This window comes from Anabrus simplex, chromosome 11 (genome assembly GCF_040414725.1).
Source record: "Anabrus simplex isolate iqAnaSimp1 chromosome 11, ASM4041472v1, whole genome shotgun sequence".
Classification (NCBI taxonomy): domain Eukaryota; kingdom Metazoa; phylum Arthropoda; class Insecta; order Orthoptera; family Tettigoniidae; genus Anabrus; species Anabrus simplex.
The window spans coordinates 12,532,052-12,542,121 of record NC_090275.1 but is presented as its reverse complement, the minus strand read 5'-3'; positions in this window follow the sequence as shown (position 1 = coordinate 12,542,121).

Here is a 10,070-nt window from a genome sequence, read left to right as displayed (position 1 = left end):
CTTGTCTCATGTGCACACCCATTGAATGGATATGGACCTGCCCACCGAAGATTGAGGTCTAGGAGGAGTTTCCTGAATACAACCGAAGATTTAAACGAATCTGCTCAATCCACAAGGTTGGGATTATGGAGAACTAGAAATCCTCAACTTGCTGGTTAGATGCTACCAATTGAACATCTCCCCCCAGGATACTAGGAACATTGGTCTACGTGGAAATCGTTGAACAGGCTTCGCACTGGGGTTGGTAGATCAAGAATCAATATGGTAAAGTGGGGCTTTCCTGGCACATCCAGGCAATGTGAATGTGGTGAAGACCAAACCACAGCGCATTTCATGAACTGTAGTAAATGTCCTTTAAGTTGCACAATAGAGGACTTGATGGCTGCGACACCTAATGCCCGTGATTTGGCAAAATTCTGGGCAGACACTATTTGATATGTATGTCATGAAGTACCATTATGCTATGTAAAATGTGTGCTTCTGATACGAATAAATAAGTAAATAGGTTTTCTGAGGCTCGAGTGTAGGACAGAGGCAGAAGTGTTCTCAGGTCTTCAATGAGGAATGATTCTCGTGCGCTGAGGTAGACTACTCGTGATCTTGTAGTATTAGATAGATACTCTTATTGCACTTTTACGCCTTCAAGTGCTGATAGGTTCTTTTCTGTGAGGTATGGTCATGTGATTTCTATCCCATACGTTAGCATAGGCACGATTTTAGTTCTGAATAGCACTATTGCTGTCTCTAAGATGAGGATTCTGATGTAGCTTATTTCATGCATCGCTCGTACTGCTTCCGTTGTTTTCTCTGTCGCATGCTTTGTGAAGCATTTAGCTCTTGTTTGCAGCATGATGCCTAGGTATTTCAAGTCCAGAGACAAGCAGAGTACTACAAGATGATCCAATTAGCCCTTTACTTTTCATCCTGGCAGCAGAGAAAATTATGAGGATAGTCCAAAATGAGGATGTAGTATCATACGTGTATGCTAACAATATAGTGATCGGAACAAAAGACATCATAAAACTCCAAAATACAATAAATGTCATGGAAGAATGTTGCTCCAAGCACAAGTTTGAAATTAACACTTCAAAGATGGAAATGATGGTGTTTAGACAAGGAGAGAAGACTTCAGCAGAAATCATCAAGGAGATGAAAATAACCATCTTAAAAGACTTGCAATACTTCAATGCAGTGTGCTAGTGTCAGCCTAACAAGGTAGGTAGTAGAGAGTTGGTAATGGTCTTTCACACAGCTGGAATTTTGTTTGTCACTTGTGCCTGTCAGCGCGATTGCCAGATGTACTAGGTGTCCACAATTAAATTGACTGTGTTCAGCATGGCACAATACAGGCTGTAATGATCGTTGGAGTCTGAAATTTCATAGATATGCTAACTAAGCAATGCGTTTGTGAATTATACTACAAACCAGGCAATAATATGACGCTGTAAGCAGTGGTAGGTTTGTAGAAAAAGGCAGGAGAGATCAAACATATGATAACGGTGCTTCTGGTGTGTTTATTAGGATTTATGGTTACAAACACTGTTCAGTAAGGCCTCCGAATTTAGCAACATGCTGCATCTGTAACATGGCATGGTTGACAGTTGCCCGCAGCATATCGGGTGAAATCAGAGCGACATGTTTGCTAGCCTTTAGACCAGGCGGAGACCAGGTATGTCCCTGATAGATACTATCCTTCAAATAGCCCCATAACCTGAAGTCACATGGAATTAGGTCAGCAGATATTCAAGGTCATTTATCTGGAAAATGCCTAGAGATGATGCAGCCTTAAAAATTTTTTACAGAAAAACTTTCACCTGGCGAGCGACATGAAAATAATAGCAAGGTCACAGTTCGTCCTTGCAAAACTGGAATTACCTGTTTCACAAGGAGGTCCCTATAACGTGCAATGCCACTGTACACCAAACAGGTCCACGAGGCGTCATCTCCTCAAAGAAAATTGCACTGATCATGAAGGAGCTTGTAAAACCACACCAAACAGTCATGTAAGCTGAATGCAGTGGTTGTTCGTGCAACATTCAAGGAATTGACACAACGCAATTCCACCAGAAGAACGTTCTGACGTCGGAGTTACGAAAAGTGCACGTTCTGACTGCTCACAGTGCCATGTTTTCGCCTGGTGGCAAGACTTTGAACTAATTATTTTTGTGGCATGCGAGTGGATTGCTTAGTTAGCATATCTACGAAATTTCAGACTCCTACGATCATTATAGCCTGTCTTGTGCCGTGCTGAACACTGTTTCGTTGGGGACACCGGTATGTCAAGTTGACAGATGTACGACGAGCTGTCGAACGAGCTAAACCCCACCTATAGTAGTGGGGAGAGGGCATGTTAATTGAAAAAAATAGCTATAGAATGGTACGATTTTTTTAATCCTGTCTGAGTGAATTCGTAAAGGTTGAGTCTACATAATTTAGTGTAAGTAACACTGCCACCAAAGGAACAATAATTACAGATGCATTACAATTAAAAAGAAGCACGGCGTGATTATACAATTACAATGTCATTTGGTATTTGACTACGCTCAATAGACGCTAGATAGAACTACACACACATTTACTGAGCGAGACTGACGAATGCGCGCAGCAAGAGGGTGAATTATACTTCAGTGTCCATGACCTTGGCAAAAATATACCCCTGCTACCCTTCCTCACAACGCAACATGCTGCTGCGCTGTATGAATTGGTTAGCCGCAACGAAAGAACGATGTTTTGTGCTTACTTCCATTAAGTATTTTTCTTAATAATTAAAGGAAGGAACTAGCTGGAAAACAATAGGGATTATACAAACAACTATTTTCTATAATTTGAAGTTTAATAACTCTTAGGTTCTTCAGTCTCTCGAAACTTAAAAAAGTCAAGTGGCTAAAATGGAATAAACATTTATTTTTTCTCCACAAAGTGGGGGAGGGGGCACTACTGGTTGGAGAGACGTAAAGCCAATAACATTATTTTATTCTGTTCTAGAGGAGCACACCAAGGCCTCTTCATGTTCTAAGTTCACTGTACAAGATGTAAAGAACACAGCATATTTTGCAGTTATAGGAAATAAATTAATTTTGTTTACCATGTGTTCTCCCAGGATGGTAATATAGTAAGTGAGATTGAATCAAGGTGTAGTAAAGCTAATGCAGTGAGCTCACAGTTGCGATCAACAGTATTCTGTAAGAAGGAAGTCAGCTCCCAGACGAAACTATCTTTACATCGGTCTGTTTTCAGACCAACTTTGCGAAAGCTGGGTGGAACCTCGGGATATCTTATTCACGAGTTAGAAGTAAGACAGAAAGTAGCGAGAATGATTGCCGGTACAAACAAGTGGGAACAATGGCAGAAGGGTACTTGGAATGAGGAGATAAAGGCTAATTTAGGAATGAACTGGATGGATGAAGCTGTACGCATAAACCAGCTTAGGTGGTGGGGTCATGTGAGGGGAATGGAGGAGGATAGGTTACCTAGGAAAATAATGGACTGTTATGGAGGGTAAGAGAAGTAGAGGGAGACCAAGACGACAATTGTTAGACTTGTTTTCTAATGATTTAAACATAAGAGGTATAGAACTAAATGTGGCAACAGCACTAGTTGCAAACAGAGGATTGTGGCGACATTTAGTAAATTCACAGAGGCTTGCAGACTGAATGCTGAAAGGCATAACAGTCTATAATGATTATGTATGTATGTACCATGTCATACAGTTTAGATAATTTTATAAAATTTGTAACAAATAAATTACCTTGACAACCTGGATGTTGTGCTGCACTGCCATTGAAAAGCTGAGATGATGTGTTACAATAAGTTTCATATTCAGTTCCATATTGATGTCAACTATACAAACACAAAGAATGCTCTAGTCCACCTTTTCAATACAATGTATAATCAGTGAAGCTGGCCCCGAGGTGTAGGGGTAGAGTCCCTGCCTCTTACCCGAAGGGCACGGGTTTTTACCTGTTTCTGAGGGCTGATTCGAGGTCCACTCAGCCTACGCGATTACAATTGAGGAGCTATCTGATGGTGAGATAGCGGCCCCGGTCTAGAAATTCAAGAATAACTGCTGAGAGGATGCGTCGTTCTGACCACACGACACCTCGTAATCTGCAGGCCTTCGGATTGAGCAGCGGTCGTTTGGTAAGCCATGGACCTTTGGAGCTGTTGCACCATGGGGTTTGGTTTGGTATATTCAGTAAAATAACTGGCAGGATGTACACTAGTAGTACATGTTTCGTCCTAACGTTGGACATCTTCAGTTACGTTTTGGGTAAAGATTAATACATAATTAATCTGATATAATGAAAGAGGTCAAATAAGCTACGTACAGATTCAGAAACACGGCTTCGCAAAGCAAACTTCAACAGCTGATAAAATTATAACTGCGAGATATCAAATTATCAGTATGACCAAATATAAAAATCGAATATTCTTTAATACTAATATTTAATGCTCTTGTTTCTTCGCCTGGACGTGCCGCGAGAACTCTATTGCAGAAAATCGTCACCTTAAAAGCTGAGCGAGAGGCTGTTACCACTGCATGCAGTGGTTTACGCTTTCAGTCTTCTCTAACAACTAGGCGTGTATTACTGCGCCAAGCAAGGCCCCCCTCTCCCTTCGATACTCAAATGTATCCTACTACGTTCTCTTGTCGTGCCGCCACAATGGAACATCGTCGGTGCTGAGCTGTTCTATTCGTTCAACAGTGCATTGTTATATTACTGTTTTCTATTAGAGTACGATCGTACTTTTCTTGTTAAAGTGTGAATTTATATTAGGTAAGGACAGCCTATAGAGCTGCACAACGTATTAAACATTAAAATGAGTGCTGTCACTTCCATCTCGAAAATAAGATAGTTGGCGGGCCCAGAATATTCATGTAGGTCTATAATAGAAAGCTTAATGAACACGCCGTCCGGCTCCATGGCTAAATGGTTAGCGTGCTGGCCTTTGGTCACAGGGGTCCCGGGTTCAATTCCCGGCAGGATTGGGAATTTTAATCATAATTGTTAATTTCGCTGGCACGGGGGCTGGGTGTATGTGTAGTCTTCATCATCATTTCATCCTCATCACGACGCGCAGGTTGCCTACGGGAGTCAAATCAAAAGACCTGCATCTGGCGAGCCGAACTTGTCCTCGGTCACTCCCGGCACTAAAAGCCATACGCCATTTCAATGAACACGCCATTTTCGTTAAGAACATTTGAAGAAAAGAAAAATACAATTGGAAAAAAAGGTAGACCAAAGCTTTCTCTTAACAATTTAGTCAAGGAATCGAAAAGAAGAGTACGATATTTGCATGAGTTGTGGTACATAGACTCACAAACCAGTTGGTAAAATATCAGTCGTCAGAACGAAGAAACCTTAACTTCACTGATAATTAACAGGGAATACAGATCTAAAAAGTAGACCTTCAAACCCACCCAGGCAGTGCCGGGTACTACAGCGACTATCTTAATAAAACTGATAACCGAGCAAGTAGCTGCTCGAACCCGACAGTCTTTGGTTTCCCTTTTTCGCACCAAGCAAATTTACATGGTCACTTCGTTCCCCTTTCCTATCTCACCGGCACCATAAGATCTATCTGTGTCAAATTATGAATTTTACATTATTGTATTGAGTAGTTGCAGGCTTGTGATCGACTGCAGGGGGACTTGTAAGATTCACCTCAGTGTGCAGGTATGAAAGGCTACAGAGTATGGTTGCAGGATTTTCGTTAAGAGTAGTGTTACAAACTTGGGACTGGGGAGTAAGGAGATGAAATGTGAGTGGAGAGATGGCGTGGAGTAGCCGAATAAGGTTGGGTGAAGCTGTCAAAGTAGGAAAGATAATAATATGAACGGAATTTAAAAGAACGAATTGGAGAAAATATTAATTTATAGGAAGAAGAATTAGTATTGGAATAATTTACTAGGGGAGATGTTCGATAAATTTCTAACTTCTTTGAAATTATTTAAGAAATAGGTTTAGGTGGATAATTTGAAAAAAGTACAGGTGTAGCTAAAAATGTCTAAAAGAGTGCTCGTCTTCAGATACAAAAACTTTGTCGTAAAACTTGAATTGTGTTTAAAACATTAGGAACTTACTTTTTTAAACAGGCAGGAATGTAAAAAAATATTCTTTACAAAACTTACCGAAGTGCAAGTATTTTTTAAAATTATTATTAGTAAAAGGAGCCTCTTACCGTTCGGTTCTGTGGTTCACATCCCGGTCACTCCATATGAGATTTGTGGTGGACAAAGCGGAGGCGGGACAGGCTTTTCTCCGGGTACTCCGGTTTTCCCTGTCAGCTTTCATTCCAGCAACACTTTCCAATATCATTTCATTTCGTCAGTCAGTAATCATTGCCCCAGAGAAATGCGACAGGCTTCGGCAGCCGACACAATTCCTATACTCGCCGCTAGATGGGGTCTCATTCCTTTCATTCCATTCCTGACGCGGCCAAATGACTGCACACAGGCTGACGATTTTCATTAGCTATTTATGAAAAGAACAAATTTATTCCTTTTACCTGGACTTCTAAACGACACAAATATGTTACTCGTTATGTGTTTAAAAATGTCGATGTAGTGATACACGTTTGGATGGTTGGCGTTCTGTGGAACGGTTGTCACACTGGAAAATTCATCGTGGATGAGTACGGAACCACCATCTGGCATTTCGATAGATGAACAAGCAGTGCCGTAAGAGGCAAATGGGAGGCACTTCACGTAACGGTACATCTTTATTTGTGCTATCCCGTATTTCGCAAAGATGCCATTGCTGACATGATTTAGTATTTACTTGTCTTCTGGCATGGACTAGTCTCATCATTCGCTTTGAGGATATGAAAGTACCAAGCGAGTTTGGGACAGGTCGCTGTCAGTTGGCATTCGGGAGATTGAGGTTAGAACTCCCACTGTCGGGAGTTGGTGTCGGTCGCTTCCTTATGAGCGATGTTAGTAACGTCATTCCTTATACAGCCAGTCCCTGCTATGAATGGTGTGAAAAAGTTGCTCATAGTGTCGGTTGGTGCATGCATTTCAGTGGACTTGCCAGACAGATATGTAATAGCAACTTGTGGCTCGGTGAGGAAAGCAACGGGAAACTACCCCACTTCTCATTTCGCCTGTATGCCTCTTCAGTGACGCGTTCAAAATATTAATTTACCACACAACCCCCAGACAATTATCCCATAACTCAAGTGAGAGTATATTACTCAACACTACACTTTCAGTAAATATTCCAGGACATGTCACGAACAATCTGCCATTTAGCTGAATGCTTACATTGTGTTCTAGTGTCTGTGACACCATGAAAGGGGCTGTATAAGTCAAGTTTATTTAAGGGTATAGAATGTGTGCTCTTGTCATCTTGAACAACCGGGGTATTAATAGCATACTCATCATGCAGATGTTGACTGAAAGGCAACACCTAATCATCCAGATTTCCTGGTGTGAAAATAGGAAACCACGGAAAACCATCTTTAGGGCTGTCGACAGTGGGATTTGAACCCACTATCTCCCGGATGCAAGCTCACAGTCCCACGCCCCTAACCGCATGGCCAACTCGCCGGGTAGATAATGGTTTACTGATGATGAACTTACGGTAGCAAGCAAATTCAATATTTGCTCAAAGATGCTGGTGGTGATTGTTGAACCGCCGGAATATATTATATACCTTGAACCGCCGATGCGGTCATTTTGACCGCTATTGAAATTATTATATTTTCATTCTCGATACGCACAGTTCCTCATTATTATCCTTTCGTCTCTGTTTCTGTGCATTGCTTTATGAGTTTCGATATCGATTCATTAATAAAAAGAAGCCATGCACTCGTTACACTGTCGTCAGAAACATGCCGCTTTGCATATGGATTAAGTCCTGGATTTTCTTTCGAGGGGGTATGGCGAGCAAACCTACCAGGTGCAGTCTTCCCAAAGTCTGCTACATTTCACTCTGTGATGTCATCAATACCTAATGACACATTATCTGGCCATGGGAGGGTGTTACCTTGGTTGTCGCATCCCCTATGGTACCATGATTTACGGGTTACTGTTTCTGCGGTTGTAATAGAATAATTGAAAACTCGTCAGTACTCAGCCTATGCGAGGCATCATTATAATTTGAATTCGGTATAAATCAATGAAATTCGCCGAAGTTGATATGTGATAGTTTTAATAATACTATTATTAACTTACCTTCAGCCTGAACAATCCGGTTTTCAGCGTGATCTGAATCACTTCTTTCCGAGTTATCCTTTGATTGGTAGTAATCTTCGTATACATTTTCTCTTTTTAGGTCCTTTGTATCTGGACCACATTCTACATCAGACATATCTTCAGAAATGTCATGCAATAGACTCAGCAACTGATGGTTTATGAGACATGTTTATGTACTGTAACAAGCTTACGAAAGGCAACACTACCCGAGGCGCAGCGGAAATAATGTTCGTACAATTCGTAATATATCATAGTTCCATTTTTGAGTGTTTGAACATAACTGTTGTTGAGAGGATAATTATGGGCATATTGTTATATCTCAACGAGAGATATGTTATATAACTTATAATACGATAATTAATACAGCGGTCAAAGTGATCGCTCCGGCGGTTCTAGTGAGGAAGTACAACTGGGCAACCATCCTCTATTAAAACGAATCAGAGAGAAAAGGGATCCGACAGTTTGAAAAATTAAGGCATCGGCCAAAGACAGGCAAGGGCCACGAAGGGAGGGAAAATGAAAGACTCCCTAGGTCTCGAATGCTCTAATACCGTCGGGGTCGGAGAGAAACAAGATTTGACTAATGGAGGTTGGATAGGATAGATGAAAGTGAGGAGTCTGGCACAAGTAAGTGGAGGCAATGCCAGGATTCAGCTGAGAGACCCGTGGTCGCCAGCTCACGCTCCCAAGTTAAGAGCCACTGGGGCCCCTTTTAGTCGCTTGTTATGACAGGAGGGGATATCCTGGGCGTCATTCTTAATAGTAAAAGGAACTGCAGGCAATTTGAAACCACGGAAGTACAGCAACTATCATGTCAACCCTCTTTCCATTGAAGAAAAACTAGTCATTACAATAACGTAAGCAGTAGAAACGTCATATTATTCTCCATTTCAATAAAGTAATCCGTAGCCTACGTTATCGAAAGATTAAATTTGTGGAGTATAAAGATAATGTTAAACAAGTAGCCTACTAATTTAATATTGATATTTTACCTTCAATGAACACAGGCCGATAATATTATGGGTAGGCGGCCATGGGCTTGAACAGCACTCAAGAAGCGCATCGCTCCAAAGGAGGAGCGGAGAGAAGAGGGATGAGTGATTTGCCGGCCAAATATGGATTTGTTTTGCATCTCTCAACTTCCTGTGTGAAGAGAAAGGAGTGATGAACGCTGAGTGAGCAGTAATCCACTCTACACGTCCATCACACATTTTGTGACACTACATTACACAAATTTTCGCATGACCCGCAGTCATAAAACATATTTATGTCAAAAAAAAGAATAATGTAACATCTCCATAAGGTACACAAAGAATCACTCCCAAAAAGAATGCGAATGGGCTTACAGTTATATTATTTTGTGGTGAGAGACTGTTCCAAGTAGCCTGATGGCAGAAGAGAGAGCGGGAGGTTGCCTGAAGATCTCCGCGATCCCACGTGGACTCCCTGCATGCTTAAGGGCAGCGCCGGTCTGTTTTCAGGGAACACATTAAAGTCCAACCATGGAGAGGTCTGACTGTATCGACAAAATGAAGGGTCTGAAAATGAAAGACTCCCTAGTCCTCGCAAACCTAATACTGTCGGGGTCTGAAAAGGGAGGTCAGATAGGAAAGAATAAAGTGAGGAGCCTGGCACAAGACCACGGCCCATAGTCGCCAAGTTGAGGACCCTTGGGGGCTACCCCTTTTGGTCACCTCTTGCGACAGACGGGATACTGCGAATGTATTCTATCGCTCACACTTAAACGAGGAGTAAACACGCACTATAGAAGGGAGTTATGAGCTTCCTCAGAACAGATATGAGACACTAAAGGCGCATCCTTCGCAGCGAATAAAAAGACGGAGATGTCTAATTTCACGTTCGAGCTTCA